Source organism: Somniosus microcephalus, unplaced genomic scaffold (assembly GCF_052327205.1).
Source record: "Somniosus microcephalus isolate GS21.2 unplaced genomic scaffold, FLI_Smic_1.0 unresolved_chr2, whole genome shotgun sequence".
NCBI classification, from domain to species: domain Eukaryota; kingdom Metazoa; phylum Chordata; class Chondrichthyes; order Squaliformes; family Somniosidae; genus Somniosus; species Somniosus microcephalus.
In genome coordinates this window covers 63,769,485-63,794,138 of record NW_028225180.1, presented here as the reverse complement: position 1 = coordinate 63,794,138, position 24,654 = coordinate 63,769,485, and the positions used below count along the sequence as shown (strand labels likewise).

The 24,654-nt window shown below is 46.8% G+C and overlaps 2 pseudogenes across 1 annotated transcript in view; one reads left to right on the top strand and one right to left on the bottom strand.

Moving 5' to 3' along the window:
* The window catches only part of LOC147092727 (NACHT, LRR and PYD domains-containing protein 3-like), a 1,209,123-nt pseudogene that overhangs the window by 498,602 nt on the left and 685,867 nt on the right, over positions 1-24,654 (bottom strand). The gene's annotated exons all lie outside the window — the stretch shown is intronic.
* LOC147092739 (uncharacterized) lies at positions 816-24,311 on the top strand (annotated as a pseudogene).

The following is a 24,654-nucleotide window of genomic DNA, read 5'->3' as shown; positions in this document are numbered from 1 at the left end:
CCTTACCTGAGGAAGGACATTCTTGCCATGGAGGGAGTGCAGCGAAGACTCACCAGGCTGATACCTGGGATGGCAGGAATGACGTATGAGGAGAGATTGTGTCGATTGGGCTTATACTCACTGGAGTTTAGAAGATTGAGAGGGATCTCATCGAAACCTATAAAATTCTGTCAGGTCTGGACAGACTAGATGCAGGAAGGATGTTTCGGATGGCCGGGGAGTCCAGAACCGGGGGTCATAGTCTAAGGATAAGGGGTAAGCCATTTAGGACTGAAATGAGGAGGAATTTCTTCACCCAGAGAGTGGTGAACCTGTGGAATTCTCTGCCACAGAGGGCGGTGGAGGCTAGTTCATTAAATATATTCAAGAAAGAGTTGGATATATTTCTTGAGGCTAAAGGGATCAATGGATATGGGGAAAAGGCAGGGACAGGGTACTGAATTTGGATGATCAGCCATGATCACATTGAATGGCGAAGCAGGCTCGAAGGGCCGAATGGCCTACTCCTGCTCCTATCTTCTATGTTTCTATGAGCATAGGGGAGACCTGCCCTCAAAAGTTATATTTGCATAGGCCACGCCCCCGATTTTTTTCAACTCTTCAGAAGCATTGGCAAATGAAAGTAGCTGCAAAACACAATGGTAAGTTGTTTCTTTATAGTTTTTTGAATTTTTCGTAAACTTTTAGAAACTTTTAAGGACTTTTACATGGATTTGAAGAATCTTAAATAGTTTTAAAGTGATTTGAAGCAATTTAAAGAGTATTAAAAGTCCTGAAACATTTTTTCATTCATTTTAATTAATCGGCAAAGTGAAATGGAAGGACTGAACAAAATTCGCATGATTAAGAGAGCTCAGAATTTCAGTGAGGATGACATCAGCACAGTCCTCAATGAGGTTGAGGTGAAGCGCCTGCAGATCCTTGGGAATGAGAAGTCCAGGGCACCATGCAGGGGACAGATGACAGCTTGGTCAGAAGTTGCCCAGGCTGTCAGCGCAAACTCCACCATTCTAAGGACAGCGGAACAATGCCATTACTTTGACTCCTGCAGAACCGCCTTTACCTGCTCCCAGCGCAGACACAGTTCAGGCCCACGAGACAGCAGCTCCACCAGTCCTAATGCAAGCAAATGTTGCCTTTCAGCAGCAGCGGCAGCAGCAACCCTGTCATGAGGCAATTGCTGAAGGGCAAGAGATGGCACAATTGGCAGCAGAGGGCTCCAGTCACGGGGAGGGGGAAAGTGCAGGAGACAGTAGGGTGTCACCTTTTGCACAATCCACCTCCTTTGACCCTCAGGCACATATGCGAGGGGGCAAATCATTCAATTCTTTAATGTTTCATTTTATTTAAATGTTATCATTGCTTTTTTATTGAAATATATATTTGTGACTGAAAGCGTATGTAACCATTTCATTTAAAAGTGCAGCCTCTATTCACTTTGAAAAAAAAATCAACATTTTTGTTTGCAAAAATATTTAAAATTACAACTGAAAATTAGAAAATAGCTAGTTTCCATCTTGAATGTCTTTATTGCACTAAGAAACCATAAAAGTCACTTTAAGCTGTTTACAAATTTTATTCAAAAAAATTACGTTTGCCAATATTTGAAAAGTTGAAAATAACTAAGAACATCAAAACTGAACCTCAAAAGTCATGCGACAAAGGAAACATGGAGAGCCCCGAGGGACACTTCGGGAGCCTGGACACCAATGAGCAAGGGAGGTTCTTGTTGGAAGTTATTTCGGTGTATCTGCATTCAATGAAAGAGCTAGGGGGAGAAATTCGGTTTGTAGCGCCAGCGATTAGTGCCTAAAGAGGCCGAGAATTGGGGCATTACCCAATTTCCGGGCGGGTGCAGTGAACCCAGCGCCTCTTGCCATATTGAGTGGGCTTTTAGCGCCGGTGCTAAATCTTTGCGGCCGCTCGTGGGCGCAGGCAGATCATGACGTCATTTCAGTGTGCAACGCCTTTTTGGCGCCTCGGACCAGAAATTCAGTGGTGCCCACCTCCGTTCCGCCTGGCGCTAATAGTGACAGCTTGTTGGAGTGTTCCCAAGTCCTTCTCGGACTAGGGGGGCGCTATTTAAAGGGGAATGCACTAGTATAAAAGCGGCAGCCATTTTGGGTGGGCATCTTGCTGGTTGTTGGAGAGAGTTGCTGACCTTCAGTGGGAAAGTGTACGTTTCATTGAGCCAGCAGTGCCTTTGGACCTTCAGCCTTGTCCACAACAGTTTGCTCGTGAGATATTACTGCATCTTACTTCTTTCACTTTATAATGGGAGCTGCTTTGGAGGGGAATGTCCTCCTGGCTGAACATATGGCAAGGGCACAGAGGTGGAGGGAGAGAGGGCCGGCAACGGCCAGAAGGAGGAGGGCCAATGGACGTCGCCAAATGCGACCATATGCTGCCAGGGTTTTCAGGCAGCAGGTGCCATACATTACCATGTCAGAGGAGCAGTGTATGCGAAGGCTCCGATTCAGAAAGGATGTTGTGACTGAGATGTGCCACCTGCTTGCTGAAGATCTGCAGCCACGGTTACGGTGCAGGACCTCTCTGTCGGTGGCCGTCAAAGTCACTGTTGCCCTAAACTTTTTCGCCAGCGGCTTGTTTCAGGCAGCAACTGGGGATATAGCAAATATTTCTCAATTTGCGGTGCATTGCTGCATCTGGCAAGTTACAGCTGCCCTATATAGATGCAGCCGGTAATTAATCACCTTCCCTTTGACCCGGGAGAAGCAGGGGGAGCGCGCACAGGGCTTCGCGGCTATAGCGGACTTCCCCATTGTGCAGGGCGCCATTGATTGCACACACGTGGCTTTGCAGGCGCCATTACAGAATCCTGAGGAGTGCCGCAACCGCAAGGGGTCCCACTTCTTTAATGTGCAGCTGGTCTGTGACCACCGGCAGATGATCATCGCGGTCAACGCACAATTCCCTGGCAGCAGCCATGACGTGTTCATCCTGTGGCAGACTTCAGTGGCTGACCTTTTCAAGGCCCCGGCTCACCCACGAGGCTGGCTTCTTGGTGACAAGATCTATCCTCTCTGCCCATGGCTCATGACCCCGCTCTGTTTGCCCAGCACCCCAGCAGAAGAGCATTACAACACGAGCCATCAGGCGACCAGGAACATTGTGGAGCACACAATCGGTGTGCTCAAGCAGTGTTTCAGTTGTCTCGACCATTCGGGGGGTGCCCTGCAGTACTCGCCAGAGCAAGTGTCATGCATCATCGTGGTCTGCTGCATACTCCACAACCTGGCCATCCGACGCACCCAGCCAATGCCAGCCGACCTTGAAGGTCCAGCAGAGCAGGCGGACGAGGAGGAGGAGGAGGAGGAGGAGGAGGAGGAAGACGGGAGGGGTCCAGAAACTGGAAGGGCCGTCCGTCAGAGGCTCATAAGGAATCGGTTCTAGGCCCCTCTGATGGAATGCTGGTTGTAATTGGAACAGTGCCCTCCAGTTCGCCTGAAGCCTATGAAGGCCACCATGCTTGTAAATAGTCTAGAATTCCAGTGTAAATAAAGCATTTTCTTTATTTTCAAAGAAGTGCATCCTTCCAGCATGACAAAGCAATGGCAACAGAAAGCATAATTAACGAACTAACACATAACTGTCTGGAAAACCCACGAGACTACCCAAAACATGACTAACATTCACAGCAGGTGTAGACGGCCTTGAATTCTACAAATGAGACATCTCAGCAGCTCCCTCTACTCTTTACCCCTTGATGGAGATCGACTTCTCTTACGAGATTGGCCCCTTCCCTCCCTGCAGCTCCTCCGTAATTGGACCCCAGTGGATGCGTCAAGGCTGGGGGATGCCTGCTGAGTGTTTGAAAGTGCAGAAGCACCTGAGGGATGGCCTGGACGACCTCTGGGCTTGGAGGTCCCGGATTCTGACTGCTCCAACTGTGCATGGTTGGAAGCAGTCTGTCCTGCAGGTGGTAGCAGCTGCAGTGGAGACGTTCCAGCGGTGGCATCAGGAATGCTTACATCCTGAGAGCGGGCACCTGCTCCGTGGTTGGCCGACACACTGGCACTCTGGCGGGGCAGCACCGCAGAATGCACCACAATTGGCTGGTCCACAGATTGATGGCCTGCTGTGGTGCTGCAAGGGCCCCGGGTAATCCTGCCTGATCCAGCTAGGGTGGCAGCAGTGAGTGTTTGCGTGGCCTCCATATGCGTGTGCAGGAGGCCAGCAAGTGACTGTGTGGCAGCACTGAGCACTTGCGTGGCAGGTGCCAGTGCTTTGGAGAAGCCCTGGACAGTCCTTTCCACTGCTTCAGACAAGGCCGGGACAGTTCTTTCCACTGCTTCGGACAAGCCCTGGACAGACCTTTCCAGGGCTGGCCCGAAGCCCTGGACAGTCCTTTCCATTGCTGCCCCGAATCCCTGGACAGTCCTTTCCATTGCTGCCCCGAAGCCCTGAACAGTCCTTTCCATTGCTGCCCCAAAGTCCTGCACACTCTTTGCCAGTGTGTCGATGGAGTCAGGCATCCTCCCCACTGCAGCCATCAACTCAGTTTGCCTGAGCCGAGCCTGGGTGCTCATTTCTGAAAGACTGCGCACCTCTTCTGCACTCTGTGCAGCAGTCATCGTGGGCTGCCTCGCCCTCCGGGGAGATGGCCCCCGAGCTTCCCTACCCCTCTTGCGTTGCTGCAACCTGCTGGTTCCTTCAACTGGTTCCTCATCAGAGACCCACCTCCCCTCCAGGGAACTACTATCCCCAGTCTCCAGATGGGCTGGCTCCCCTGAGGCTGGCACGGATGTTCCAGCTTCCTCCTGTTCGTCGCCTCCGGAGGCAGTGGCACTGGCAGCTTGAGGGCCCGGCTCCCGAGCTGGTGATGCAGCATCTCAAAGCAGGGAGGTTGAAGAGTGGCTTTAGCGAAAGGACAGGGTGGCAGCAAGGGATACAAGATTGCTGCAATGCTATGACATGGGTCCAGAGTGAAAAAGCATGCTGGTGGGGGGAACAAGTGGAAGGAGACAGGTCAAAAAGGTGAGGACCTTACCATCGCTGTGCACAATGGGGTCGGCAGCTCCAGTGGTGACAGGGCCAATCAGATGGCCTCCCACAATCTGGTGGACTGTCTCTTCGAGATCCATGAGAGTCTGGAGTTGAGGACGTCCTCCTCCGGTGCGAAGCTGCTCCTTGCGGTTCCTCGCCAGCTTGGCCTGCAGAAGAAAGGATGGGAAGTGATGAAACATGATGCCCTGAGTTATCATCTCATGCCCCCCATGGTGGAATAGCCCTTACATGATGCCCTGAGTTGCCATCTCATGCCCCCCAGGTGGAATAGCCCTTCCATGATGTCCTGAGTTAAATGTGCATGTGTGTGCCCAGAAAGGGCCATGGGCGCTTGCTGACAGATGGCCATTGGGGCATCGCGCACCCTCTAGCCATAAAGTCAGGTGCAGATGGAGGGATGCAGAAGTTTGCCGAAACACCACTCACCCTCACGACCCGAGTGAGGTCGTTGAATTTCTTCCTGCACTGCACAGGGCTCCTGGTCACCATGCTGTTGCAGTTGACCTTCTGAGAAACTTCCCTCCAAGCTCTTCGGTATTCTTTCTGATTAGGCCTCCTGCCATTGTCGGGGTACAGCACATCTCGCCGGCGCTCCACTGCGCCTACCAATTCATCCAATGCCCCATTGGTAAAGCGCTCCGCTCTCTGCCTCACCCTCTCCATCTTCTCAAAGTTTGTAGCGCCACAGAATGGCCAGCTCCGATTTTGAGGCCTACAAGGTGCAGAGTGTGGCTGCTGATCCTTACTGACCCATCCCTTTAAGCGCTGGTCGGCGCCTGAAAGTCTCGTGGTCATCGGTATTTGACAGCCTGCGCTGCGCCTGCCCGCCCCGATATTGAGTTGCGCCGCCAGGTTAGCGCCTTAGGAGTCCCGTGTAATGCCTGATTTTGCGCCTCAATCACCTTTAGGGGCGCTGCAACCCAATATCATGCAAGGTGGTGATAATTTGCGTCTGGCTATAAAATTTGCGCAGCGACAATTCTAACGCCACAAGCGGGGCTATACCCAATTTCTAGGCTACTAATATTTAAAGGGAAACAGGATGAACTTTGATCAGAAACAGTATTACCCAGAATGACAGAAGGTTCCATTTGTACAGAAAATGTCGAATGGTGCTTCGTCGAGGTTAGAGAAAAATAAATCAAGTGGTAAAGAAAAAGCCAACAATAGATAACAATTACAGGGTTCAGAAACCGAATAAACACTTTTATTTAAATATTAGATTAAATAAGCCAAGGTGGATCGCCAAGTGAAATGTTGAGTGAGTGATAAGGAATTTGATAATAGGAGTGGGGTAAAAGCTGCAGAGCAAACTGTAGGCGAGGATGAGGATTTAAAGGCTTAGAAATTCGGCTCGGGCGGTGGCGAAAAACGAGCGGTATCGGATCGACTGCCCGTTGTATGCGGTGCCTGATATTCAGTTCTATTGCAGTCAACTGAATATCAGGTGCTGCGTATAACGGGCGGCCGATCCGATACCGCTCACTTTGCGCCACCGCCCGAGACGAATTCCGAGCCCACTGACGCTGGAGAATAAGGAATCAAGGTAGGTCAGTGAAGATGGGAGTGATGGGCGACCAAAACTCAGTGCAACAGGAAGTGGGAGGCGAGGCGACATTTTAATGAGCTTGTTAAGCGTCTATTGGCAATATTACACTTCATGATTTCTGGATTTGAAAATCCACTCAGGTAGTGTTTCTGTTTGCCTGGTTTGCAATCAGACTCACTCCTTGTAATACCCATCAACTCAGGAATCCAAACCGGGTACCAACACCGGTCGCCGGTAGACAGCCTGCTGATTGCTCAGCCGGTGGTGAGCCTGCCTTGTGCAGCAGGGCCTGTGAAACGAAGTCGGAAGTGCACCACCGACCAGCGACAGAATACCCCACATATCCCAGTAAAAGATGTGATGGCTGGTCACTCAGAGTGTCCTGGAGTATATTTAAAGTATGGGACTAGAGTCACATGTAGTCCAGACCGGGTAGGCATCTCTGAAGGAATACATAGATACATAGATACATAGAAGATAGGAGCAGGAGTAGGCCATTCGGCCCTTCGTGCCTGCTCCGCCATTCGATGAGATCATGGCTGATCTTTTAATTCAGTATCCCGTCCCCGCCTTCTCTCCGTAACCCTTAACCCCTTTTGCCCGTAGAAATATATCTAATTCCCTCTTAAATATATTTAATGAGCTGGCGTACACTGCCCTCTGTGGCAATGAGTTCCACAGGTTCACCACTCTCTGAGTGAAGAAATTCCCCCTCATCTCTGTCCTAAATGGTTTAGCCCTTATCCTTAAATTATGTCCTCTAGTTCTGTTCTCACCCGCCAAGGGAAACATTCCTTCTGCATCCAGTCTGTCTAGACCTGTCAGAATTTTATACACTTCTATGAGGTCCCCTCTCAATCTTCTAAACTCCAGTGTGTACATCCCTAAACTACATAGTCTCTCCTCATAGGTCATTCCCGCCATTCCTGGTATCAGCCTGGTGAATCGCCGCTGCACCCCCTCCATGGCAAGAACATCCTTCCTCAGATGAGGCGACCAAAACTGTACACAGTACTCGAGGTGTGGTCTCACCAGTGCCCTGTACAGCTGCAGCAAGGTATCCCTGTTCCTGTATTCTAACCCTTTTGCTATGAAGGCCAGCATACCGTTTGCCTTCTTGACCGCCTGTTGCACCTGCATGCTCGCCTTCAGTGACTGGTGTACAAGAACACCCAGGTCTCTCTGTACTTCCCCCTCTCCCAATCTATTGCCATTTAAATAATAATTTGCCCTCCCGTTCCTGCACCCAAGGTGGATAACTTCGCACTTGTCCACATTATAGTGCATCTGCCATTTATCCGCCCAATCGCCCAGTCTGTCCAAATCGCTCTGGAGCTTCCTGGTCTCTTCCTCTGAGCCCACCCCCCCTCCTAGTTTAGTGTCGTCTGCAAATTTGGAAATGCTGCATCCGACTCCCTGATCCAGGTCATTAATGTAAATTGTGAACAGCTGGGGGCCCAGGACAGATCCCTGTGGTACCCCACTTGTTACTGCCTGCCATTCAGAAAATGAGCCGTTTATTCCAACTCTCTGTTTTCTATCTGACAGCCAGTTCCCTATCCACGCCAAAACTTTCCCCTTTATCCCATGAGCCTCAATTTTCCATGCTAATCTTTTATGTGGGACCTTATCGAAGGCCTTTTGGAAGTCCAGGTACACCACATCTACTGGCTCTCCCCCATCTATTCTACCAGTTACTCCCTCAAAAAATTCCAATAGATTAGTCAAGCACGATTTACCCTTTGTAAATCCATGTTGACTCTGTCCTATCCTGTCCCCATTTGCTAAGTGCTCCGCTATTTCATCCTTAATGATGGACTCCAGCATTTTGCCCACAACTGATGTAAGGCTTACAGGTCTGTAATTACCTGCTTTTTCCCTACCCCCCTTTTTGAATAGTGGGGTAACGTTAGCTACCCTCCAATCCATCGGCACTGTTCCCGAGTCTAATGAATTCTGAAAAATCATCCTTAGTGCATCCGCTATCTCTAGGGCCACCTCCTTCAGTACCCTAGGATGCATGTTATCAGGCCCTGGGGATTTGTCCACCTTCAATCCCTTTAGCTTCCTTAACACCATATCCTTAGAGATATTGATTTGCGTCAGTTCCTCCTTTGCCAATGTCCCTATTTTTCCCGATATCCCAGGGAGGTTTTTTGTGTCTTCCTTCGTAAAGACTGACCCAAAGTATGCATTTAGTTGATCTGCCATTTCCTTATTTCCCATTATATATTCCCCCGTATCTGACTGCAATGGACCAACTTTGGTTTTCACCAGTCTTTTCCTTTTGATATACTTATAAAAGCTTTTGGAGTTAGTTTTTATATTTTCCGCCAGCTTGTTTTCGTAAGCTATTTTGCCCCTCTTGATTATGCCCTTTGCCCTCCTTTGCTCTATCTTAAACTGTTCCCAATCTTCCGCTCTGGCGCTTTTTTTGGCTATTTTATACGCCCTATCTTTGGATTTTATGCTGTCTCTAATTTCCCCTGTTATCCACGGTTGAGTCACCTTTTTAGATTTCCTTTTATGCCAGATTGGTATAAACAATTTTTGCAATTTTGTCATTCTATCTTTAAATGTTTGCCATTGTTTATCTACCTCCAGTCCTCCCAGGAACGTTGTCCAATCAGACCTACTCAGTTCCCGTCTCATGGCATCATAATTCCCCTTGTTTAAATTCAGGACCTTAGTCTCTGAGTCAATTTCTTCGCTCTCCATTTCGAGTGAGAAATCGATCATGTTATGATCGCTCTGACCCAAGGGTCCCCGTACAACAAGATTACTGATTAGTCCCTTCTCATTGCACAGTACCCAGTCCAATATAGCCTGTTCCCGAGTTGGTTCCTCGACATATTGATCCAGATAACCATCCCTCAAACACTCAAGGAATTCCTCCTCCTCATTATTTTTACTGATTAGGCTAGTCCAATCTATATGTAAGTTAAAGTCACCTATGATGACAGCTGTGCTCTTATTGCACGCTTCTCTAATTTCCCTCGTGATGCCCTCCCTAACCTCTATTTTACTATTTGGAGGCCTATATACCACTCCTATTAATGTTTTTCGCCCCTCGCTATTTCTTAGCTCCACCCATATAGATTCTGTATTAACTGAGTTAATATCCTTCCTTTCAATTGCATTTATCCCCTCTTTTACTAGCAATGCTACCCCTCCTCCCTTTCTTTTTTGTCGATCCTTCCTAAATACTGAATACCCCTGTATGTTAAGCTCCCAGCCCTGCTCACCCTGCAACCATGTTTCCGTAATCCCAATTAGGTCATAATTATTAACCTCTATTTCCACAGCTAATTCATCTACCTTGTTCCTGATGCTTCTCGCATTAAGGTATAAAACCCTCAGGCTTTTTTTATGCTCACATTTTTTATGAATTAGTTTGGCCCTTTGTTTTTTGTTCCTCACCCTTTTATCATTTATTTCTGTCTGCCTTTCACTTTCCTCTATTTCACTACATAGGTTTCTAGCCCCCTGCCATACTAGTTTAAATGCTCCCGAACTGCTTTATCAAAAATTACCCCGAGAACATCAGTTCCATCTCTGCACAGGTGTAGACCGTCCCTTTTGTATAGGTCACACCTACCACAAAACTGGTTCCAATGCCTCAAAAATTTAAAACCCTCCCTCTTACACCACTGCTCAAGCCACGTATTTAGCCTAACTATCCTGTTCTCTGTACTCTTACTAGCACGTGGCACTGGTAGTAATCCAGAGATTACTACCTTCGAGGTCCTACTTTTTAGCTTGGCTCCTAACTCCCGAAATTCTACTTGTAGGACCTCTTCCCTTTTTTTAGCTACGTCGTTGGTACCAACATGTATCACGACAACTGGCTGTTCCCCCTCTCCCTCCAGAATGTTCTGCACCCGCGCCGAGACATCCTTGACCCTTGCACCAGGGAGGCAACATACCATCCTGGAGTCTCGGTCGCGACCACAGAAACCCCTATCTATTCCCCTTACAATCGAATCCCCTATTACTATAGCCCTGCCACTCTTTTTCCCTCCCTTCTTTGCAACAGAGCCAGTCATGGTGCCATGAGCCTGGCTGCTGGTGCCTTCCCCCGATGTGTCACCCCCCCCGACAACAGTACCTAAGGCGGTGAACCTGTTGCTAAGGGAGACAACCCCAGGGGATTTCTGCACTACCTTCCTGCCCTTGCTCTGCCTTTTGGTCACCCATGTACTGTCTACGCTGGCCTTAACCTGCGGTGTGACCAACTCACTAAATGTGCTATCCACACCCCTCTCAGAATCGTGGATGCTCCAAAGTGAGTCCATCTGCAGCTCAAGGGCCGTCATGCGGTCCCACATGAGCTGCAGCTGGACACACTTCCTGCACACATAGTCGTCAGGGACACAGGAAGCGTCCCTGATTTCCCACATGTTACAGGAGGAGCATGACACAGGTCCGAGCTCTACTGCCATGACTTAACCCTTATATTACTTTTAATTTTCTAGTTTTAGTTTATTTATCGACTTTTGTTTTCCCGAAGCTTACTTAGACCAATGTATACTGTACTCCTCTTATTCCTTTTTAAACTCACCAAATCCCACTAGTTTTGGTTTTACTTCCTAGGAAGGTTTGAGGAAAGTACTTACCAGTTAGTCTTACCTCCCTGGTCTTTCGCTGACTTCCCGGTCTTGTGTCCCCTTGGTCCTACGCCGACTTCCCGCTCCTCCCGGTTCCTGCCCTGCTGAAAAGAAACTGAGACCAAAAAATTTGTGACCTCTGTTTTTAGACAGCTGCTAAAAGACTACTAGGTTAGAGGAGGGGGGCAGTGGGGGTTCCTACTCTGTAGGAACTCGGGTTTAAGCCACCACCCTCCTTAAATACCTTTCACCTGGGTGCTTCCCACCAGGTCCGCTTCTGAAAAAAAGCTCAAGAGCTGGACTTCCGCCTCAGCTGTTTTTTAAATGGCCCCGAGTCTCGCCGACTGCTGCCTCTCCGCTGCTGCTCTCTCCCGACTGGTCTCGGGCCTCGCTGGTGAATGTTTATTATAATAATCCAGCAGCCTCCATGGTCATCTTTCTGGCACCAAATTATTTCATTCTGTTTAACAACTCTCCAGGGTGAGATTTCAATTCACAACCTCTGGGTTTCTACTTCACGACCACTTCACTACCACCCACTTCATGAACGGGGCTTTGTTTCTCTTTTTGCTGCTTTCTCCATTTTGGAGAATAACTCTTGCTGGGTTCTGTTCTATGGGCGTGGTTGACCTCTGGTAGCTGGTGTGATTAGTGACTCTCCATATTTGAGCCAAGGCACTATGCAGGGGCTCGTGTTTCTTTACTGCAGTCTGATACAATGGAGCCCATTCGGTCCCCTCACCTTACCCGCATGCGCAAGGAGTCAATAGCTAGGGATCAATTATGGGAGTCAGTCGTTGATTGGCCCTCCCTGACCCAGGGCCCACTCAGTAAAATTGCAGCGTCCAGTGAACCCCGGCTGAGAGTGGTTGAAGCAGCAGAGCTTGTGAACAAGCCTGCACCGTCATAGGCTTCAGCCCCACACCTTTCAGTGCACTCACCCATCCATTGTGGTCATTTATTGGGCATTATTGACAGAGACTCCTAACACCATGAAAGTTTCCGGATTGTTCACTCGTTTTCTGCCTGCAGGTGAACAGGCCGATCTGATCTTTGTCTTCTTTGCTCTGATGGGCCAGGCCCTGTGTAAATGGACACTGAACGTGGTGGAGACGTTGAATGAAAAACACGGCGATAAACTGAAGTTTTACCTGAGCAAAGCCGATGAAGCTGGTCATGAGAGTGACAGACAGGTACAGACAGAGGTCACTTTATTGCACCTGCGAGTCCCCTTTGTGGATGGGGTTTCCAAATTCCGTGATTTGATCACGGTGCCCAGTGAGAATTTGCCACCAATTAATAAAAGGCATATGTGATGTGGAATCGATGCGTACAATGAGCCCCAAATCTGTTCTCCCACACATAAACTTAGGTGTTCCTTTTGAATGAGTGCATTGTACTGTAAAAGTGTCCCACCCAACTCATTAATTGGATAAGGGTGTGTAGATATGATTGGTTCCCCATTTTAAAGTCACACATATTGTCTATATTTTGATATAATTCATTGATGTGATATTGTTACTTATAATTAAGTAGTAAACCTTACTGCAATTTGGGAAGTTGATTTTGTTGAGGCTTCTTGCACTTTTTTCTGCTGGAGGAGCTCAGGAGCGAGAGAAGTAAACACAAGACGCTACAGCGTCACCACTGGCGGGGCATAGTTACAGGTGGTTATGGATTTTCTAGTATAAACTTGGACAGAGGAATTTTTAGCAGGAGAAAGATTGATACGGAAATGTGACAACAGGAATTAGGTTTGGTAGACAGGAAGTAAACGCAGGCATAGGTTTTGAATAGGTCGTAGATAATAAAAGGATTAACACTTGCCAATAGCTGTCTGTAGCAATATCTGCCAACGTGATTTTAACCCTGCGTTGTAAAGCTTTGCATGATAACAGAGCAAGTTTCCAGATTCTTATATTCAACGTATTAAGTTCTGAGATACTTTTCACCCCATATCGCTAACTGTACACCATCCTCACTGTGCAGCGGGACAAAATTGACGGCACGGGCAGCATTTGCCGAGTGACATGAACAAAAAGTATAGTAACAGAGCTCTGGGATCAGTTTAGCAACGCATTTAAAAGAATGGTTGGAGCGCAATGGAGGGTGCACACAGCGGATACCAGGCTGGACTCTATGGGACAGATTGGGGGTCGTGTAGTCTAGGACTAGCAATCCAAATGTCGGGATTTAAACACCAGCAAGGTGTGCTATTGAATTCAATAAAATATGGTAATTTCTCGACTGGGGCCCAATAAATTATGGTGAATGTTACTGAAGTTCAGGAGGAGGTAATGGATCCCCTCTCAGGATTTGATGAATCTTGTAGTTTCGGCTAACCTTCATTCCTTAACTAAAGCCACCAAAGGACAGATTAACTGGTCATTTATCTCAACCTCAACATTGTTCTATAAACTCAACTGGTGCCATAATATCCTTCAGAGAAAGAAGCCTCCCACATCTACCTGTTTTGGATTACACATAACTCCAGTTCCGGGTACATTTCAACTTTGTATGATACAGTAACTTGTATGATACAGTAACTTGCTGGTGTTTAAATCCCGACATTTGGATTGCTAGTCCTAGACTACCCGATCCCCAATCTGTCCCATAGAGTCCAGCCTGGTATCCGCTGTGTGCACCCTCCATTGCGCTCCAACCATTCTTTTAAATGCGTTGCTAAACTGATCCCAGAGCTCTGTTACTATACTTTTTGTTCATGTCACTCGGCAAATGCTGCCCGTGCCGTGATACAGCACGTTGTCTGAATGTCGTCCATCTGCCCCGATTTTTAGTTTCATTGAATTCAATGTAAGTGAAAAATCATCCGTTTTATACCATCACACACATTCAAAATATACTCCGATGTGTTAACTCTTAATGCCCCCGTCGCAACCCAGGGTGGGCAACATATGCAGCTACACTGCGAGAGCAAATTTACACATTGATCCCGTAAAGACACTCAGAGATATGACACCTGGGGGGCAGAATGTATTGCATGAAAGCTTTTAACGCCGATTTTGCTACTTCTACTCCTTTATCAGCAGTTAGATCGTCCAATAACCCCCCATTCTCAGCAAAATAAAGCAGCGTAAGCAATGATTCCGAAGAGGGTGTGAAATAGGAAACAAAAAGATTATTTTAGCTTCACTGCCTCTATCAAAATAATGGATCTGAATCAGCAAACTGTGTTTCCAAATCTAAGTATTTTTGTAGCTGCTTTGCGTCTCCAGAATTGCCTGCTTTGTTTCACGGTTTAAGTATAGTCTTTGTAAATCATTGACTGTAGATAAAATACCAATTTTACAGATCCGTAGTAGCATTTTGAGTTCGATCGCGGGGCAGGGCACTGATTGGCTTTGACCAATATCTCACATATTGCACAGGCGGCTCTCATTTATTCCTAAACACTCGCCTCGGAATCAGAAGAACACCGGTTCATGCCTCGTTCTAGAAGTTATGTCCATAATGCAGGTTGATGCCCAGTGCAGTGCTGGGTGAGTACAGCCATGTGGAAGCGATCATCATTTGGACCAGAAGTTAAACTGAAGCCTCGTCTGCCTGTTCACGTGAACGTAAAAATACTCTTGAAGAAGGTAGTGATGTTAGCGAACATTCATTCCTTAATCAACGCCACTAAAATAACTTAACTGGTAATTTATCTCAATACCATTTGCAGGGTATTGCTTTGCTGCAGCGTTTGCCCGACAATAACAGTGACTGTATTCTGCAGCTAATTAATTGTGAAATGCTTCGGGACATTCTGAGGATTTGAAAAGCTCTATATCAGTAGGATTTTTTTATTTCTGATGGGATGTTGTTTGCTGAAGTCCGGACATGTGCTGAGATTTACAGTGGAATATGTTTGTGTCTTTCCTCAGAGAGTGATGATGCAGATAGTGCAAGAGCTGTGCTGAGCAAATGTGGCTTTGATATGCCGACCATTTACATCCCGGATCCCAGCAAGGTAGGTCCGTGTTCCCTCAATGTTAATCAGGAATATACAGAGCTCACAGAAACAATGCTCTGTAGATGCTGCCCGCATGGTTTCCAATTTGCACGTTGGATAAGGGACTGGTAGCACAGTGGTTATATTACTGGACTAGCATTCCAAGAGGCCTGTACTAATGATCCAGAGACGTTTGTTCAGAATCCCACCACAGCAGCTGGGGAATTTATATTAAGATAATTAAATAAACCTGGAATAAAAAGCTAGTATCAGTAATTGTGAGGATTGAAACTATCAGATTGTCATAAAAAAAACCATCTGGTTCACTAATGTCCTTTAGGGAAGGGAATCTGCCGCCCTTACCTGGTCAGGCCTATATATGACTCCAGACCCACAGAAATGTGGTTGCGTCTTAACTGCCCTAGCAAACAGCAACGGGGTTAATAATACTGTAGCGGTTGAAGAAGGTGGCTCACCACCACCTTCTCAAGGGCAATTATGGATGGGCAATAAATGTTGGCCTTGCCAGCAGCGCCCACATTCCAGGAACGAATAAAAAAAAGGCAGACAGACGGCCTTCATCAATGGGATAAATCCACCTGAAGCGAGATAACAATTTCAGTCATGCGGTGCTTCTTGTTGCGTGACTGCTGTTAACCAACTTCATAACTGATTTGAATGAGATGATGCAATGTTAACAAGACTCCCTATCAAAATATTTGTGCGGTGGAGTTACGAGTTGGAATTATTTTCTCTTTGGTTGTTCTCAACATATGGGTGGTTCTGGATAAGTTGCTTTTATTGGCCCTTCCAAGATGCCTGGAGGAGATGGCGGGCATTCTCTTTGAATCACTGAAGGCCTTTTGATGCTGCTGCTCCCAGGGTGGCGTCAGGAGAGGAATTTCACGAAATTGACCCAATCCGGTGAATAAATGGCGATATATGTCCCTGTGAGGTGAAGTGTACCTTGGAGGGTAAACTGGCGTTGTTGGTGTTCCCATTACTCTGCTGCTCTTGTTTTTATTTGCGATCGAGTTCGCCGAGGAGGAAAATGTTGTCGTAGAAACCTCGGAAAGTCGCTGCAGTACATCCAATAGACCGTATATACAGCAGCTGTATTGTGTCAGTAGTGCTGCGGTTAGTATTGGGTCAAATAAAGGTCGATTTAGGGAATGGTCCCAGATATCCTTCAGTGTGTATCAGTGTAGGTTGGAGCATTTTTATACCAGAAACTCCAGGAATGTGTAGACAATGTAGCAGGACCGGTTAATGTCTGACAGGCAGGGAGGAAAGGTGGTGTCATAACCAAGTAATCACTGATGATCCACAAGTAGTGTTACAAGGACATTGGGAAGGTAAGTAGACATTTAGGTTGTATTGCTGTAATAGTACAATATAAACTAAAAACACTCTAACGATGCTTTGACATGGTTCCGCTTGGGATATTGCAGACCAGTTTGGCAGGCACAGATAGTGAAGGTACAGGAGGAGCGCGATCAAAGCGATACCTATTCTAATGACACTATTATTTGGATAGGCTTCATAAATTGAGGTGATTTTCATAAGAGAAATGTTAGATCGGTGAAGATATCATTGTGGGCTGTTATACGCGGTGGAGATTAAATTCTGCTCAGTTGTATGAGTTACTTAGTCCCTGGGAGAACTCGGGACAGTGAGTATAAAGCACGTCGACAAAGTGTTAGGTTAGACATTCGGACCCAGAGTCCTCAAACTCTGCAGCAGATTACTGGGCCATGCAATGAATGTAAATTCATCACAGCCCAATCGGAGTTCTGTTATTGATAAGTCACGGGCTAGCTGGAGGACTCATGGTTACTGTACTCTCCTGTAGCTTTGCTTGATTACCTTAGCGGGTCGGAAAAGAATAGCCCCGAGTATTTCCTAAATTCACAACTGTTCTTTTCTCTGTGTTTTACCTCTGCGAGGGACTGTATGACCTGGAGGCAGATGGTGGGGGATGGGGAGTAGTGGTGGGAGGTTGATATTCTTCATTGGCTACAACATGCCTGGTTGTGAAGGGTTTACAGATCAGAGGATATTTATTAGGCCCTTTCCTGTCTTCGTTTGTGTATTCTAATATCTAACATCACCCCCTTTATTGAAAAGCCTGGTAGAAATCAGAAGGAGCAGATGCATGTTGAGTAGAGCAGCAGAGCAGAATAATAATGGTCAATCATCGTCAGATTTGGTTTTCAAAATTTGAGTTTTCTATCACGAAACGAATAGTCATGTGGGCAAGGATCCTCTGGATTTTGGGGTCCTTAAGGGTAATTTTATCTGTTCGTGTTAGAGTACAACGGGCGATAGCGGATTGACCGTCCTATACACATCACCCGATTTACCTTCCCGTTGCAGTTATCCGATATCGATCCAATATCGCCAGTTTCACACTATTGGACACAATTAAAATGAACCCCATTGAGTTAGTGTCGGAAGCAGCACCCCGAATTCACAGTTAACTACAGCCTGGATGTAGGGAGGTCGCAGAAGGATCAGTTATTCTTCGATGTGGATAAGAGAATGCAGTGTGTCCTTCGGAATGAGATGCCTCTAATTTATCAGTTGGTAGTTCCTATGTCTGTTTGTGTCTTTTGGATTGGCAGCCAACACGTTGCGTCAATCAGATCCAAGAGGTGTGCACGACAATAGAACAGACGGTAAACCGGACAGTTGAGAACACGCTGAGCCAGCTGGAGAAGGACTGCGAGCTGAGCATGTGCACCACCAGGAGCCAGCTCGAGGAGAGCAGGTGAGGCTTTAGTGTGAGTTGTGTTCAGGACAGGTGCAGTGAGACTGGGCAAACAAGGATAGGAATAAACAACATTGTCAGAAAGTGTAACAGAAAAAGTATTATAACTGAAGAGGGCATTGGGATAGGAGACTGGGCTCGATATTCCTTTCTGCGCTCCTCTAATTCTGGCTTCTTGTACATCTCTGATTTTAATCGCTCCACGATTGGCGGCCCTGCTTTCAACTGCCGAGGCTCTAAGGTTTGGAATTCACCCTCCAAGCCTCGCCACCTCTTTACTGCTCTTTCCTCCTTCAAAAGGCCCATTAAAAACTTTTCTTCTGTCCTATTATCTCCTTATGTGGCTCAGTGTCAAATTCTGTTTGATAACGCTCCTGTGAAATGCCTTGCGATGTTTTACTACATTAAAAGCGCTATATAAATATAAGCTGTTATCACATCATGAATATTTAGATAGGAAATTTGGACTTATTTTCTTCAGCCGATATTATACTTCAAGATGATCTTATCCAAAATGTCAAGTTAATGGGGCAGTTGAAAAGATTATTGCGAACTGTTCATATACCAAGGCAGGAGAGGTAGATTCAGGGAATTAGGAGCAAGAACAGAAATCGATGACCCATTTTATCCGAAGTGAACTGAGATCCTGGAATCATTTACCATGGAAGAGAATTGAAGTGAGCAGCGCACAGGACCTGGAGTCAGGAGTGAGCGATATGTGTGTGGATGCACAAAACATTCTAAACAGAGTTGGAGCTGAAATCCATAATAATTATGGAAAATAGAATGTTTCTGTAATGGGAACATAACTTAGATTTGGACTGGCCTTGGAACTTAATATTCCAGGTTTGTCCTTGCCTCGGCCCATCTGCAGCTGAAACCCTCATCCATGCTATTGTTACCTCCAGAGTGGACTCGGCTATTCCAGTGCTCTCCTGGCCGCTCTCCCTTCTTTCACCCTCCATAACATTGAGCTCATAGTAAACTCTGCGGCCCCTATCTTAACTTCCACCCAGTCCCGTGCACCCATCTCCCATGTGAGCGCTGACTTTTATTGTGCCCTTGTTCAGCAACACTTCTGTTTTAAATTTATCATCCTCCTGTTAAAATCTCTCCATGGACAGCTAATCCTTATCTGTAACCTTCTAAAGCCCTACAACCCTCTGAGAATTCTGCGTTCCTCCAACACTGTCCTCTTGTGCATCCCCCACTTTCTTTGCCCCACCACTGGTAGCACTGCCTTCAGCTGCCGAGGGCCTAAGCTCTGGAAATCTTTGCCTAAACTTCTCCGCCTCTCCGAATCTCTCTTCCTATAATACAATCTGTAAAACCTACCCCTATCATCAAGGTTTTGATCACCCCTCCTAATGTATTCTTCTTCAGTTCGGTGTCAATTTTATCTGATTATGCTCCTGCAAAGTGCCTTGGGACGTTGTACTACGTAAAAGGCGCTATATAAATGCAAGTTGTTGCTGCTTTCATGAGAGATAGGAGCAGCAAAAGGTTCTGGCATGGCAGTGTTAGTGAATCATTAGATTACAGCGCTAGGAAGCAATGACATCACAGACGTTGCAATGAGAAAGAATTCACATGGACAGGTTTAAGGATTAGGAAGGGCCAAATTACAATTCACAGAAATCACAGAAATCACAGAAACCCCACAGTGCAGATAGAGGCCATTTCGGCCCATCGAGCCTGCACCGACACATATCCCACCCGATCCCTGTAACCCCTACACCAACACATATCCCACCCTATCCCCGTAACCCCACGTATTTAATCCCCCTAACACTAAGGGTCAATTTATCATAGCCAATCAACCTAACCCGCACATCTTTGGACTGTGGGAGGAAACCGGAGCACCCGGAGGAAACCCACGCAAACACGGGGAGAATGTGCAAACTCCACACAGACAGTCACCCGAGGCCGGATTCGAACCCGGGTCCCTGGCACTGTGAGGCAACAGTGCTAACCACTATGCCACCGTGATGCCCAAAATTTTTGTATTCAGTACCCCGCACTGAAAGAGTCACCATACAGTAGCCACCGACGTCCGCTGACTGGGCTTTGGAAGCCATAGAGATGCGATGACGCATCGGCAGGACCGGGAGAGAGTAACTGCACACCGTGTCGGGGTGTATAAAACTCTCCGTGCTCCCGCTGTCAAAAAGGCAGGTAGTGGCGCGGCCGTTTACCGTAATGTCCATCATGGACCTGGACAGTTGATGCGGGAGAGATTGATCCAGCGTCACGGAAGCCAGCGTATGTTCAAGCGTGTCGATGCGGTCGTCCGATGAGGCGGTGGTGGAGTCCGGGTCCCCCATAACCGAAGTCGGAGGCGTCCAAGATGGTGGACAAAATGGCGGTGCCCACGGTCCCGATCCCCACGCGGCTGGGGGAGCCCAAGATGGCGGACAAGATGGCTGTGCCCACAGTTCGCACGCAGCGCTGCTGGCGTTAGCGGTCTTCCCTTTGCAGGCACTAACGTAGTGACCTTTCTTCCCACAGCCGGAGCAGGTAGCATTCTTCGCGGGGCAGCGAGCTCTAGGGTGTTTAGCTTGGCCACAAAAATAGCATTTTTGTGCCTTGGACATCGCTGCAGCAGTCGGAGGTGGCGGTCCCATGGCCCAAGATTGCGGCATCCACGGCGCGGGGCAATGAGGGGAGAAAGCGTCCATATTTCTGTGGGCCACATCGAGCGAGAGCGCGAGGGACACTGCCTTTGTCAGGTCTATTTCACCCTTCTCCAGCAGCCTCTGCCGGGAGTAGTCGGACCTTAGACCCGCAACGAAAGCGTCTCGTATCAGTCCCTCCGCATGTGCCGCGGCCGATACTTCCTTGCAGTTGCAGCCGCGTCCGAGTACCCGCAGTGCCCGTAGGAAGGCTTCCACCGATTCCCCAGGCTGCTGTCTGCGAGATCTTAAATGGTGCCTGGCATAGACCATGTTAACCGGGCGTGCATACTGCCCTTTCAGTAGGTCGATAGCCGCCGCGTAGGTTGTCGCATCTTGGATTAAAGTATAGACTTGGTGGCTCACCTTCGAGGCCAGGATTTTCAGTTTATTTTCATCAAGAGTCACGGTCGAGGCTTCCAGATACGCCTCAAAGCATTCTCGATGGACATAACAGAAAACTAAGTTTATGTGATAGAAGGGGAGAATTGCAGCCAATTCAAACGATAATGTAAGAACAAAAGCTTAATCATATTGGGAGATTTTATCTATCCCAAGATAAATAGGAATAAACTGAATATGTGTGGTCAAAGTGGAAAACACATCTTTGAATGGATCTGGGACTGCTTGTCAGATCAGCATGTTTCAATTCAACAAGGAAAGAAACATCGCTTGCTTTAGTTCTGGAAATTTGACTGGGGTAAATAACTGCATTGAGAGTAGGAGAGAAACTTGGAAATAGTGACCACCACATGTTGGGAGAAAGGGGCGCGTTAGACTGTTGGCCATTTTATCTATGGACAATAATGTAAAACGGATGATATCGGTTCGACCGCTCGTGATAAAGCTCACAAAATTTTCCTTTCAATTAGAGTCATTGGGGGGAGATGTAAAACCAGCTGCCGATTCACTATCACCCGTTTTACACCATGGCACACAACCAGAATTACTCCCACAGCAAGGATATTGAACCAGCCTATAATGGGCGGCTAAATGGACATCGCCCATTGACAACTATCGCCCAGAGTTAAACTTACCCACAATGTGAAACTTCAAATGAAGGCATCTGATGAAGTTTGGGGCTGATAATGTTAAATATAATCACGTAGAATGTAAAAAGTTTAATGGCGTTTGGAAACGGGAGAGTGGAAGGTTTAAATGGGGTATTAAGCTGACAACAGGTAACATAACAACAAATAGTCAGGGCTTTTATAAATATACAAAATTAAACAATTAGTGAGACAGGGTAGGACCGAGCAGGAATAACGTATGCGGTGGTGGGTAATTATAACGCTGTGTGATGGTGTAAAATGGACGATATAGAATTATCCGCTCAATATACACCATCAAGTCAATCGAAGGAAAAGTTGGGCGTGGCATAAAATAGTGAGCAATTCAATAACGTCCATTTTGCACCCGCGCCCAAAGTTAAATTATCCCCATAGATTCTAATTGAGAGAAATGTATGGTAATGATAGCTGAACTCATAAATTAAAACATGATCCAGCTTCGGATCACTGTTGTTGATTTCTGGTGATCTGCAGTGCTCAGTTTCCATTATTACACTGATTTGGTGGACTTGAGGAATCTGTTTTACACCAGTTACTTACGAGAATGATTCTGATTTCCATTTCAGTGAACTGGCATCTCAGAACAGGAAAGCCTGGATGAAACGTATGTTCTTCAGCTCCTTGACATACCTGGCACCACTCTCACTGCTGACAAGTTTCATCATTTCCAACACATCAAGAGAAAGCCTCGCCGATATAATGGGACAGGATTGGCCCACATTTCGCTGACCTGGGCGGTATGACTCTCTTTTAATACCCTGAGTCTAACCAATGAATATCTGCCAGTGTTAGGCATCTATGTGTTTGAGTGGACTGCGTAGATGGAGCACTATTCCATATTCCAATCTGTACCTGCCCCATGAGTCTTTGAGGCGAAAATACAGATAGAGCTTAACTGTGTATTAAACACGTATTGTACCAAACCTAGGAGAGTTTATGAAACAGTGTATAAGGAGCTTTACTCAGTATCTAACCCGTGCTATACCTACCCTGGGAGGTTTTGATTGGACATTGTAGCGAAAGCTTCAAACTGTAAGGAACTTGTGCTGTACCTGCCCAGTGAATGTTTAATGGGACAGTATAGATGGAGCTTTAATCTCTATCTGACGCTTGCTTTAACTAACCCTTACTGCTTATATCGTGATGGTAATTGATGTGTGCATTTGTTGGGACATTGTAGAGGGAGCTTTACTTTGTATCTAACCCGTGCTGTACCTGCCCTATGTGTGCTTGAAGGTACAATGTTGAGGGAGGTTTATTATGTGTCAAACTCCTACTGTGCCTAACCTAATGGTAGTTAATGGTAGGTGTAGCTGGAGTTTTTCAGATCTTAGTCTTGCTTTGCAGATAAGATGCTACCATTTTCTCTGGGCATAGAATGAGGTGGTGGTCGAGAAGAACTTAATACATTTCAATGAAATAATGAGGTTGTTCCACTTCTCCGGTCACTTTCATTCTTGCAAAGTAAGATAGGATTTCAGATTTGCTGTGATGGCCACGTCACATGCTGATTTTTAGCTATGTTGATCTCAGATACTTAGGTCTTTGACTTCCCCGTAGATTTCTCAAGAACTAAAAGTAAGGGCTGGATTTTGTCAATGGGGATGGGATGGAGACGGGACTCTCACTTTTTGGGTTGTAGTCCCCCCTCCATCGAATTGTGGCCAACCCACGCTACTTTATCTTGATTGACCTCAGCAGGCCAATTAAAGGACACCTGGTTACTGGTGACGTCAGTGATTGACATTCCATCTGTCAAGAGCTTTTGGCAGGTAACAAATCAGCGTTTGACAGCTCTGTGAAGCTGTCAAACACTGACAATGTCTTCTAACTTGTGTCCTTCTACTCAGACTCAGTTACATATCTCTCCAGACCAGAAAGCAGAATGCTGCAGATTTTGACATTTCAGCGGCCGTTCTGCTTTCTGTGCCGGTGAACAGAGGGACTCCCAAGAACTCAAGGGAGGAAGCCTGCAGGAGAAAGTAAAGGTAAGTAATACTTATTAAAGCACTTTACTCTTACCTCACCCATTTACCTCTGCACACATGCACCCATCACTCACCTGCACAATGGCGATCTCGATCCCTCCAACCCCTGCAGACGGGCAGTCCGCCTCGCTAACTAGGTGTAGTTCGGAGCTGTCGGGAAGCCCACACTTCAGGGCTAAAAATAGGGATTAGGCAAAAAACTGCCTGTTAACAGGCAGTTAATTGGCACTAATCCCCTTCCCGCCTCGGAGAGGCGGCTCCCAGCACAGGTCGAATATCCGCCTCCTGGGACATTGGCACAGTTACGTGCCCCCCGATTCTGCAATTGTCCCATGACTCCCTCCAACAAACCCGCCTCCATGGGGCTTGGAAATTCGAGCCCTTATTGTCTTGTAACAGGGGCCAGCGCTTTATTTGATCAAGAGAATTTCAATCTGATTTGCAATGGATCATCATAACTTCTTACCATAAATGTGAATTACAAAGATTGCAATGTGAGACATTTACTCCACCTTTATTACTCAATGTGTCACTTTTTTACTCGTCTCTTCTGGCTGGTGGTGTTTTTCTAAATCCTGGAACTGGTTAACTGGAGACAGTTACCTTCTGGCACTGATTATGCTGATCGGATCCATGTTCGTTTCGATGTTCCTTTCAAAGAGCTATTCCAGGTAAATGATACTCTGACAGCGGAAGATGCAGTTGAATAAAAACAAAGCTAAAGCGACGTAAAGGGATAAGGCTAGGGAGACTGAAAGTCAGATATAGGGAGAGAAGCAGTAACATATGAAGGAAGCTATGTAATGTCAGAAAGAGACAAAGTCATCTGCAAACACACAGCGAGATGTAAGGGAACAAACGGCGACAAGGAAAGACAGAAACAGAGAGATGGGGCTTAAAGAGAAATAGAGGCGAAACACGGGGACAGAGATATAATGAAGCACAGAGAGAGAGTAAGGTGAAAGACAGAGGTAGAAACAGAGAATGAAGAGACCAAGAGAGCGACAGGGAAAAAGAA